Below are 10,375 nucleotides of genomic sequence, written 5' to 3' on the forward strand. Positions count from 1 at the left end.
TTCCTTTTTGTTGTTGTAGGGGCTGTTGATTGGAGTACATTAAAACAAACCTAATCTCTCTAATACATTCAGAAGCCAAGTTATAAGCCCACAAATGTGTAACTGGACTACTTCTTTAAATTGACACCAGATCCGGTGACCTTTGGGACATGGTTTGACCCCCTTAGGAAAGTGCTATCATCATGAAACGTTCAGATCACTTACAACTCAATAGATTATACCTTCCTATAACGTTTCAGCCTGATTGGACCTTGTTTTCACACAAATGGACCCAGAATGATGTGAAATTGTGATTCATTCAACATAATTCTGGGTGCCATTTACAAACCATAAGTGCTAATGACTCCAATCCTTTTTGTGGATGTAGGGGCTGTTGATTGGAGTACATTAAAACAAACCTGATCTCTGTAGGACATTCAGAAGCCAAGTTATAAGCCCACAAATGTGTAACTGGACTACTTCTTTAAATTGACACCAGATCCGGTGACCTTTGGGACATTGTTTGATCCCCTTAGGAAAGTACTATCATCATGAAACGTTCAGATCACTTACAACTCAATAGATTCTACCTTTCAGTAACGTTTCAGCCTGATTGGACCTTGTTTTCACACAAATGAACCGAGAATGATGTGAAATTGTGCTTCGTGCAACATAATTCTGGGTGCCATTTAAAAACCATAAGTGCTAATGACTCCATTCCTTTTTGTGGTTGATAGGTAATTTTAATCTATGTTCTCTAAGTTAATTTAGCATTATTCACTATTATGTTGCGTATTTTAATTTATACTATTGTTCTTATAATACCTTAAACTTATATTACCTTAAAGGAAGTCAGAACACCCACACAGAGGGATTAGATTCTTAATTTAGTAAACTGTAACAAACCTTAAACAGACAACAAGCTCTGCAAAGTGTAAACTCTGCAGAGGGTGAGAGAATCAGACCATACAACAAGGAAGCCATTTTCCTCTCACAAAGGAGCCCGAGCTCATGGAGGGGGTTTTATTGAATCCAAAATGTTCACACCCACAAATACCATTAGCGTGCAACTCCTGCCTGACCAGTTTGGAATAACATCTTGGTCTTAGAATGCACAGGAAAACTTCAGATACTGGATCAAAATGCCTAAAGCAGAAAGGAGTTTCCTAAAACACCCAAACGTGAAAACAAATAACTAGGTCAGGGTTTTTCCTAACCACATTTAAGCAGCAAAGGTGAATGAACTCTTCACATAGACAAAGGAAAAGATTTCACAACAATAATGAACAATTAAAAATACCTAACATTCCCTCCTGATGTTCATTTTTGTTGTTATAACAAATCAGAGTAAGATGTCAATAACCCAATAGTCAATGAGCACGAATTATGAATCAATACGATGATGTTAGCTTAACAATAACCCAAACACCAAGATCTACTTTATCCTGTGTGCCTGGCTTTATTAAGATAACCATAACAGATGCAAGAAACTTGAACACGAGTTGATATGAATTATCAGATACCAGCAAACTCAGTCGATTCGTTAGAATTGCTAGAGGGGGAAATTTGATGTTAAAACAATGTTTTCCATAGAATGGTGTTGCCCTTTCGTCGATATGAGACAGACGAGTCATCACAGACCCAGACTCTCCTTCTTCAGCTCAAATGTCCTCGTAAGGACGCCCATCTTCACGCAACGTGAAGTGGGGGCAGGGAGCCAACCTGCGGTGTGACAGGAGAGAGAGACATTCTGAGAGATGGTGAGGGGATGTCTTTTGGACAGGGAGCCATGAAAGCAGACGGGAGATTTGGGGTAATGGATACGTCGTTGGAGGCAGGTCACAGCGTCGTGTGGACGGACCCAGGAGGGGTCTCAAACACCAGATGTTGATTTCGTTGTCCCTCCCAACTGCTGCTATTCCTTTCGTTCCATCAGATGCTGAGGGGCAGTTTCAGAGCAAAGTGTGATCCCCCATCATCAGCAGCGACATGGTGGATTGGTCCTGCAAGCTGAAGGCAGATTGTTTACTTATCTGCCGTCCTGGCGAGCCTGCATGCATCCCATCCGATGATGATCAGTTGTAGTGGCCCTCTCAGCAGTATGCAGCAGTGGGAGGGATGAGAAGAGTGACCTTGACGCCTCATTTGTGGTGGTATCACATGCAACAGGACCCCAAACTCCTTGGTTCCATGGCCTGCGGTGAGAAAGCGCAAAAGTGTTATTGTGGCTTTTTGACATCTTCAACAACAACCATTCAGCTTTTAGTCCAGTCCAGTTTGAAATTAATGGGGCTCAAAGTTCACCTGAAATTTACCAACATAGTCCATTCGGGTATCATCTCTAAGCTGGAATCAACTCATATAATCATCAGCAAAGTACATTCATCAATTCATGTTCCATACTGCATTAAACAACCCACACTATTAGTTTATGTAACCCAATAAGTGATTGATAAGACTCATTTAACAAGAAGTTTTTAGGTTTATGAAAAAGCCAAACACCTTTCTGTAAAAACAGTAAGTCAACCTATTATGGATAGATATCTCACCTTGGCAAAGAGTCTGCTTATGGCAAGAATCCAAGAAATAAAAGCAAAGTCTCACATCAGGATGTTCTTACTTGTTTACGGATCAGGCAACTTAAAGGCAAAATAAAACATTTAAAAAACAGTCATAGTAAAAGAAAAGATGTAAATATGTCAATCCAGGAGTTAAAAAATCAAATTGAATAAACTCAAACAACAGTATCTAATTATAAACATAAAATCATTAGATTTAAAAAGACTATTCAGCAAAAGAAAAGAACAGGGCTTTAACAAATAACCCTAAGAAATACCACTGCATTTTGCTTCAGGGTGAGTCAAAGGCCAAAATAATAAAGAATAAACCTAACTACTCAATAACCCTCGAAGTACCATATATCTGCCTGGCTTATCAAACAAGCAAAAGGTTTAAACAGAAATGGCAACTCACCCTTACTATAGCAGTATTAAAACACAATTTACACCAAGCAAAACATCCTTACTCAGATGTTAGTGACTGGGTCAGAACTCAGAACATTTCTGTCTCTTTTGTCCTTTACTGATAAAGATCTGAGACAAACCTTTGTTGCTCAGAGCCAGAAAACACTTATCTGATTAACTGTTCAGCAAGCAGCTCAACCAGTCTTGAGCTGGACTGACTTCAGCAGCAACAGACTTTGAAAAACAAATCAAATAAAGATTTAACAGAATATCGGGGAACCAGGGAGATTCAAACGATGACAACCATTATTTTGGAATGCCCAAACTGTAGTTTTGTATGCAAACAGGCACTACAACCTTTTAATACCCGGGTTTTAGGTTGTCACCCCCTGAAATCTGGTAAATTCGCACTCCCAGAAAGTACAAAGTAAAGATAAACCCAATATACAATTAACTGCAAATAAAAGAACATAGGATGGAGTCAGAGTACTTTAAACCAAGCTTTTCATATGTCTCATAAAAGTAGCTCACTTCTCCAAAGAAAATGACAAATGTTACAATTACACCATATTTACTTAGTCTGACCAATGAAACAAAACAGGTTGCTGAGCTAAGGTTTGCATTCCATGAAGGAACCTTACCAATTGAAAACAGAGACCATCCCGAAGCAAAACCACATTCTTAAATTAAATCCAGTAGCAGAAGGCATCTGTGGACATAGATTAGGCCTCCCAGCTACTCTGCCTTCTCAGGAACTTGAATCTGGTAAAACCAAATCTGTGTTAGAATTTGCACAACGGAAAAGAGTTTATCACTTTAAAATTGCAATAAGGCACCTTCTTTACAGTTATACATCATATGAAAAAACCAAGCAGAAACTATTCATGGAGCTTTGTACCACATTAATACCAAATCATACTTTATAATAAAGGCACCTTCTAATTCTGTAACTCATTCATCACAAAAGGGAAATATACAAAGGGGAATTAGGGAACTATTTAGGTCTAAATCCTACGTGATCTATTAGTGTCAACCACAAACCCTGGAAAATCTAGTTTCTAACAGGAAAATAATAAATTGCAGGGATCTGGTTTAAGTTAAACCTCTTACTCATCCGTCAACACCACAAAGTCAGTTTATCACTTCAAAGATTCTATCAGCAGTCACACACCCATGGAGATGACAGCAAACTTTTAGCCACACGAATCGTTCTCATGTCATCCTTTATAGGGAAAATAGAGATTTTTAACGCTGACATGAGGTCTCTGCCTAGAAGATTTAACAGGCAGCCTGATTAATCAATTTCCCTCTGGGATTAATAAAGTGTTTTTGAATTGAATTGAATTGATGATTGACAGGCTCATGGCTAGGTCGGCTCCTCTATGTTTGGAAACCCCTGCCTCTTTGGGCTCTTGTTATCTGGGCCATCCGACTAGGAGGGACAGTCACATGACATGTGACCTTGACCTCCACATGTCCAACAAACGAGTGGCTGTGAGTGGTCTGGTGAGGACCACTGTCTCTGATTGCTGTTACGTCCATCCCTCTGTAGCTACCCTGCTGGTGATAAACAGTTTTCTTTTTTACACACACACACACACACACACACACACACACACACACACACACACACACACACACACACACACACAACTGAACACACCGTTTCAGAATTACCTCTAGATTCATACTTTCTCATACATGCACAGACAGACTTTCTCATACATGCACAGACAGACAGACGGACAGACAGAAAACAGACAAACAGACAGAACCGGTTCAAACTTCAAAATTGTAGCTACACAATCACACTTAGAAGAACCTGCAGGTACTCAAAAACTCAGATATACACACACAGATGCTCAGAACTGCAGCTGTCTTACACACACACACACACACACACACACAACATTCCTTGAAGTCCTGAGTCACCATACCTACACGACAGCTTTCACACACACAGAAACACAGATATCCACTGAAGCACAGCTCACAGCTGGGTTTTTAATACTTTAACACAGCTTTTCACACACACAAAAACACAATGAGTCAGCAGACACACAAAATGACAAGGAATGAATTTTAGAACGGTTTGGATTACTTTAGCCAATTTCAACGATGATTAACTCTCTGCACCATGAAATTTTATTTAACTTCCCAGCGACAGTATGATTTTTAGCATCTATCTGTTCTTCAATCGACACCAGCACATGGACTTCGTGCTGCGTGTATATGGGGTTCACAACGGTTTTAGGCCCACTACACATTCACCTGTCTTATACCACCCACAGCAGCACTGTGGGCTGTGCCTGGCAGACACAGATGAATTACAACCCAGCAGGTCTACAGCCACGGTTCACGTTTCAGTGCTACCTCTACGGTTCACACGTGCAACCCTTAAATGGACACGAAAACGTCTTTTCATGCGTGAATGCCTAGTCACCACACTCAGCTTAAAAAACACACTGCCATCTAGTTATATAGAAAAAGGGTGCAATTTAATTTAGGTACTTACTTGGCGTTCCTTGTCCTGGTAGAGCGAGAGCCATAGGCGGAAGTTCACCTGCGGAGCAGCCGGCCGGAGAGCAATTCAGCTGGCCGGACTTTAATGAGGAAGTGGCCATGCGGCTCCCCGAAGGCGATCTCCCACCAGAAGGCATCTGCTACCTTGCTCGAAATACCATTAACTGTTAAAATTTTTATATGCGTCACCTGAAATAACACACCTTACATAATTAGAAATTGAGGAAAGAGGGAGAAGGCCCAAACTCCCTCCGGAGCTTTCCATCGTCTCTCTCCCATATTACAGCTCCTCCATTACCTTAAAGGACGACACACAGAGAGAGAGAGCGTAGATTGATTATTCGTAATTTACATGACCCTGAATCGATATGCGAGAGCTGGGCGCAGAAAGCCCGTCCATGGAGCCAAATGGAGCCTTACCCCCACTCAGCTCACAGACAAAGCCCTCAGCTCACCAGCTCTGCATTGCCCGCATTCTCCACCACATGATAGGTAATTTTAATCTATGTTCTCTAAGTTAATTTAGCATTATTCACTATTATGTTGCGTATTTTAATTTATACTATTGAACTTATAATACCTTAAACTTATATTACCTTAAAGGAAGTCAGAACACCCACACAGAGGGATTAGATTCTTAATTTAGTAAACTGTAACAAACCTTAAACAGACAACAAGCTCTGCAAAGTGTAAACTCTGCAGAGGGTGAGAGTGACTCAGACCATCACACACGGAAGCCATTTTCGCTCAGTCAGACCCAGTGTTGACATGTGGCAAGACGCTCCTCGGGGCACGTCTTGCTTGGGCCTCTCTCCTGGAGGCCCTCTGTCAGACCCAGTGTTGACATGTGGCAAGACGCTCCTAGGGGCGCGTCTTGCTTGGGCCTCTCTCCTGGAGGCGCTCAGTCAGATCCAGTGTTGACATGTGGCAAGACGCTCCTCGGTGCGCGTCTTGCTTGGGCCTCTCTCCTGGAGGCGCTCAGTCAGACCCAGTGTTGACATGTGGCAAGACACTCCTCGGGGCGCGTCTTGCTTGGGCCTCTCTCCTGGAGGCCCTCTGTCAGACCCAGTGTTGACATGTGGCAAGACGCTCCTAGGGGCGCGTCTTGCTTGGCTCTCTCTACTGGAGGCGCTCAGTCAGACCGAGTGCTGACATGTGGCAAGACGATCCTCGGGGCGCGTCTTGCTTGGGCCTCTCTCCTGGAGGCGCTCAGTCAGACCCAGTGGTGACGTATGGCAAGACGCTCCTCGGGGCGCGTATTGCTTGGGCCTCTCTCCTGGCGGCCCTCTGTCAGACCCAGTGTTGACATGTGGCAAGACACTCCTCGGGGCGCGTCTTGCTTGGGCTTCTCTCATGGAGGCCCTCAGTCAGACCCAGTGTTGACAAGTGTCAAGACACTCCTCGGGGCGCGTCTTGCTTGGGCCTCTCTCCTGGAGGCGCTCAGTCAGACCCATTGTTAACATGTGGCAAGACGCTCCTCGGGGCGCGTCTTGCTTTGGCTTCTCTCCTGGAGGCCCTCAGTCAGACCCATTGTTGACATGTGGCAAGACGCTCCTCGGGGCGCTTCTTGCTTGGGCCTCTCTCCTGGAGGCGCTCAGTCAGACCCAGTGTTGACCTGTGGCAAGACTCTCCTCGGGGCGCTTCTTGCTTGGGCCATCTCCTGGAGGCGCTCAGTCAGACCCAGTGTTGACATGTGGCAAGACGCTCCTCGGGGCACATCTTGCTTGGGCCACTCTCCTGGAGGCGCTCAGTCAGACCCAGTGTTGACATGTGGCAAGACGCTCCTCGGGGCGCGTCTTGCTTGGGCCTCTCTCCTGGAGGCGCTCAGTCAGTTCCAGTGTTGACATGTGGCAAGACGCTCCTCGGGGCGCGTCTTACTTGGGCCTCTCTCCTGGAGGCGCTCAATCAGACCCAGTGTTGACATGTGGCAAGACGCTCCTCGGGGCGCGTCTTGCTTGGGCCTCTCTCCTGGAGGCTCTCAGTCAGACCCAGTGGTGACATGTGGCAAGACGCTCCTCGGGGCGCGTCTTGCTTGGCTCTCTCTCCTGGAGGCGCTCAGTCAGACCGAGTGCTGACATGTGGCAAGACGCTCCTCGGGGCGCGTCTTGCTTGGGCCTCTCTCCTGGAGGCGCTCAGTCAGACCCAGTGGTGACGTATGGCAAGACGCTCCTCGGGGCGCGTATTGCTTGGGCCTCTCTCCTGGAGGCCCTCTGTCAGACCCAGTGTTGACATGTGGCAAGACACTCCTCGGGGCGCGTCTTGCTTGGGCTTCTCTCATGGAGGCCCTCAGTCAGACCCAGTGTTCACAAGTGTCAAGACACTCCTCGGGGCACGTCTTGCTTGGGCCTCTCTCCTGGAGGCCCTCAGTCAGACCCATTGTTGACATGTGGCAAGACGCTCCTCGGGGCGCTTCTTGCTTGGGCCTCTCTCCTGGAGGGGCTCAGTCAGACCCAGTGATGACATGTGGCAAGACACTCCTCGGGGCGCGTCTTGCTTGGGCCTCTCTCCTGGAGGCCCTCTGTCAGACCCAGTGTTGACATGTGGCAAGACACTCCTCGGGGCGCGTCTTGCTTGGGCCTCTCTCATGGAGGCCCTCAGTCAGACCCAGTGTTGACAAGTGTCAAGACGCTCCTCGGGGCGCGTCTTGCTTGGGCCTCTCTCCTGGAGGTACTCAGTCAGACCCATTGTTGACATGTGGCAAGACGCTCCTCGGGGCGCTTCTTGCTTGGGCCTCTCTCCTGGAGGCGCTCAGTCAGACCCAGTGATGACATGTGGCAAGACGCTCCTCGGGGCGCGTCTTACTTGGGCCTCTCTCCTGGAGGCACTCAGTCAGACCCAGTGGTGACATGTGGCAAGACGCTCCTGGGGGCACGTATTGCTTGGGCCTCTCTCCTGGAGGCCCTCTGTCAGACCCAGTGGTGACATGTGGCAAGACGCTCCTCGGGGCGCGTCTTGCTTGGGCTTCTCTCATTGAGGCCCTCAGTCAGACCCAGTGTTGACATGTGTCAAGACGCTCCTCGGGGCGTGTCTTGCTTGGGCCTCTGTCCTGGAGGCGCTCAGTCAGACCCAGTGTTGACATGTGGCAAGACACTCCTCGGGGCGCGTCTTGCTTGGGCCTCTCTCCTGGAGGCCCTCTGTCAGACCCAGTGTCGACATATGGCAAGACGCTCCTCGGGGCGCGTCTTGCTTTGGCTTCTCTCCTGGAGGCCCTCAGTCAGACCCATTGTTGACATGTGCAAGACGCTCCTCGGGGCGCTTCTTGCTTGGGCCTCTCTCCTGGAGGCGCTCAGTCAGACCCAGTGTTGACCTGTGGCAAGACTCTCCTCGGGGCGCTTCTTGCTTGGGCCATCTCCTGGAGGCGCTCAGTCAGACCCAGTGTTGACATGTGGCAAGACGCTCCTCGGGGCACATCTTGCTTGGGCCACTCTCCTGGAGTCGCTCAGTCAGACCCAGTGTTGACATGTGGCAAGACGCTCCTCGGGGCGCGTCTTGCTTGGGCCTCTCTCCTGGAGGCGCTCAGTCAGACCCAGTGTTGACATGTGGCAAGACGCTCCTCGGGGCGCGTCTTACTTGGGCCTCTCTCCTGGAGGCGCTCAATCAGACCCAGTGTTGACATGTGGCAAGACGCTCCTCGGGGCGCGTCTTGCTTGGGCCTCTCTCCTGGAGGCTCTCAGTCAGACCCAGTGGTGACATGTGGCAAGACGCTCCTCGGGGCGCGTCTTGCTTGGCTCTCTCTCCTGGAGGCGCTCAGTCAGACCGAGTGCTGACATGTGGCAAGACGCTCCTCGGGGCGCGTCTTGCTTGGGCCTCTCTCCTGGAGGCGCTCAGTCAGACCCAGTGGTGACGTATGGCAAGACGCTCCTCGGGGCGCGTATTGCTTGGGCCTCTCTCCTGGAGGCCCTCTGTCAGACCCAGTGTTGACATGTGGCAAGACACTCCTCGGGGCGCGTCTTGCTTGGGCTTCTCTCATGGAGGCCCTCAGTCAGACCCAGTGTTCACAAGTGTCAAGACACTCCTCGGGGCACGTCTTGCTTGGGCCTCTCTCCTGGAGGCCCTCAGTCAGACCCATTGTTGACATGTGGCAAGACACTCCTCGGGGCGCTTCTTGCTTGGGCCTCTCTCCTGGAGGGGCTCAGTCAGACCCAGTGATGACATGTGGCAAGACACTCCTCGGGGCGCGTCTTGCTTGGGCCTCTCTCCTGGAGGCCCTCTGTCAGACCCAGTGTTGACATGTGGCAAGACACTCCTCGGGGCGCGTCTTGCTTGGGCCTCTCTCATGGAGGCCCTCAGTCAGACCCAGTGTTGACAAGTGTCAAGACGCTCCTCGGGGCGCGTCTTGCTTGGGCCTCTCTCCTGGAGGCACTCAGTCAGACCCATTGTTGACATGTGGCAAGACGCTCCTCGGGGCGCTTCTTGCTTGGGCCTCTCTCCTGGAGGCGCTCAGTCAGACCCAGTGATGACATGTGGCAAGACGCTCCTCGGGGCGCGTCTTACTTGGGCCTCTCTCCTGGAGGCGCTCAGTCAGACCCAGTGGTGACATGTGGCAAGACGCTCCTCGGGGCACGTATTGCTTGGGCCTCTCTCCTGGAGGCCCTCTGTCAGACCCAGTGGTGACATGTGGCAAGACGCTCCTCGGGGCGCGTCTTGCTTGGGCTTCTCTCATTGAGGCCCTCAGTCAGACCCAGTGTTGACATGTGTCAAGGCGCTCCTCGGGGCGTGTCTTGCTTGGGCCTCTGTCCTGGAGGCGCTCAGTCAGACCCAGTGTTGACATGTGGCAAGACACTCCTCGGGGCGCGTCTTGCTTGGGCCTCTCTCCTGGAGGCCCTCTGTCAGACCCAGTGTCGACATATGGCAAGACGCTCCTCGGGGCGCGTCTTGCTTGGGCGTCTCTCATGGAGGCCCTCAGTCAG

The 10,375-nt window shown here is 49.0% G+C and overlaps 1 long non-coding RNA gene across 1 annotated transcript; it reads right to left on the minus strand.

The window, feature by feature from the left end:
* Window positions 1–492: 492 nt before the first annotated feature.
* On the minus strand, window positions 493–6,121 carry LOC139068974 (uncharacterized). The gene is made up of 3 exons (XR_011520204.1): window positions 6,062–6,121; window positions 5,458–5,609; window positions 493–2,174 (listed from the first exon to the last, which is right to left on the minus strand). It is a non-coding gene; the product is annotated as an uncharacterized lncRNA (long non-coding RNA).
* Window positions 6,122–10,375: the final 4,254 nt, after the last annotated feature.

This window comes from Nothobranchius furzeri, chromosome 3 (genome assembly GCF_043380555.1).
Source record: "Nothobranchius furzeri strain GRZ-AD chromosome 3, NfurGRZ-RIMD1, whole genome shotgun sequence".
Lineage (NCBI taxonomy): Eukaryota > Metazoa > Chordata > Actinopteri > Cyprinodontiformes > Nothobranchiidae > Nothobranchius > Nothobranchius furzeri.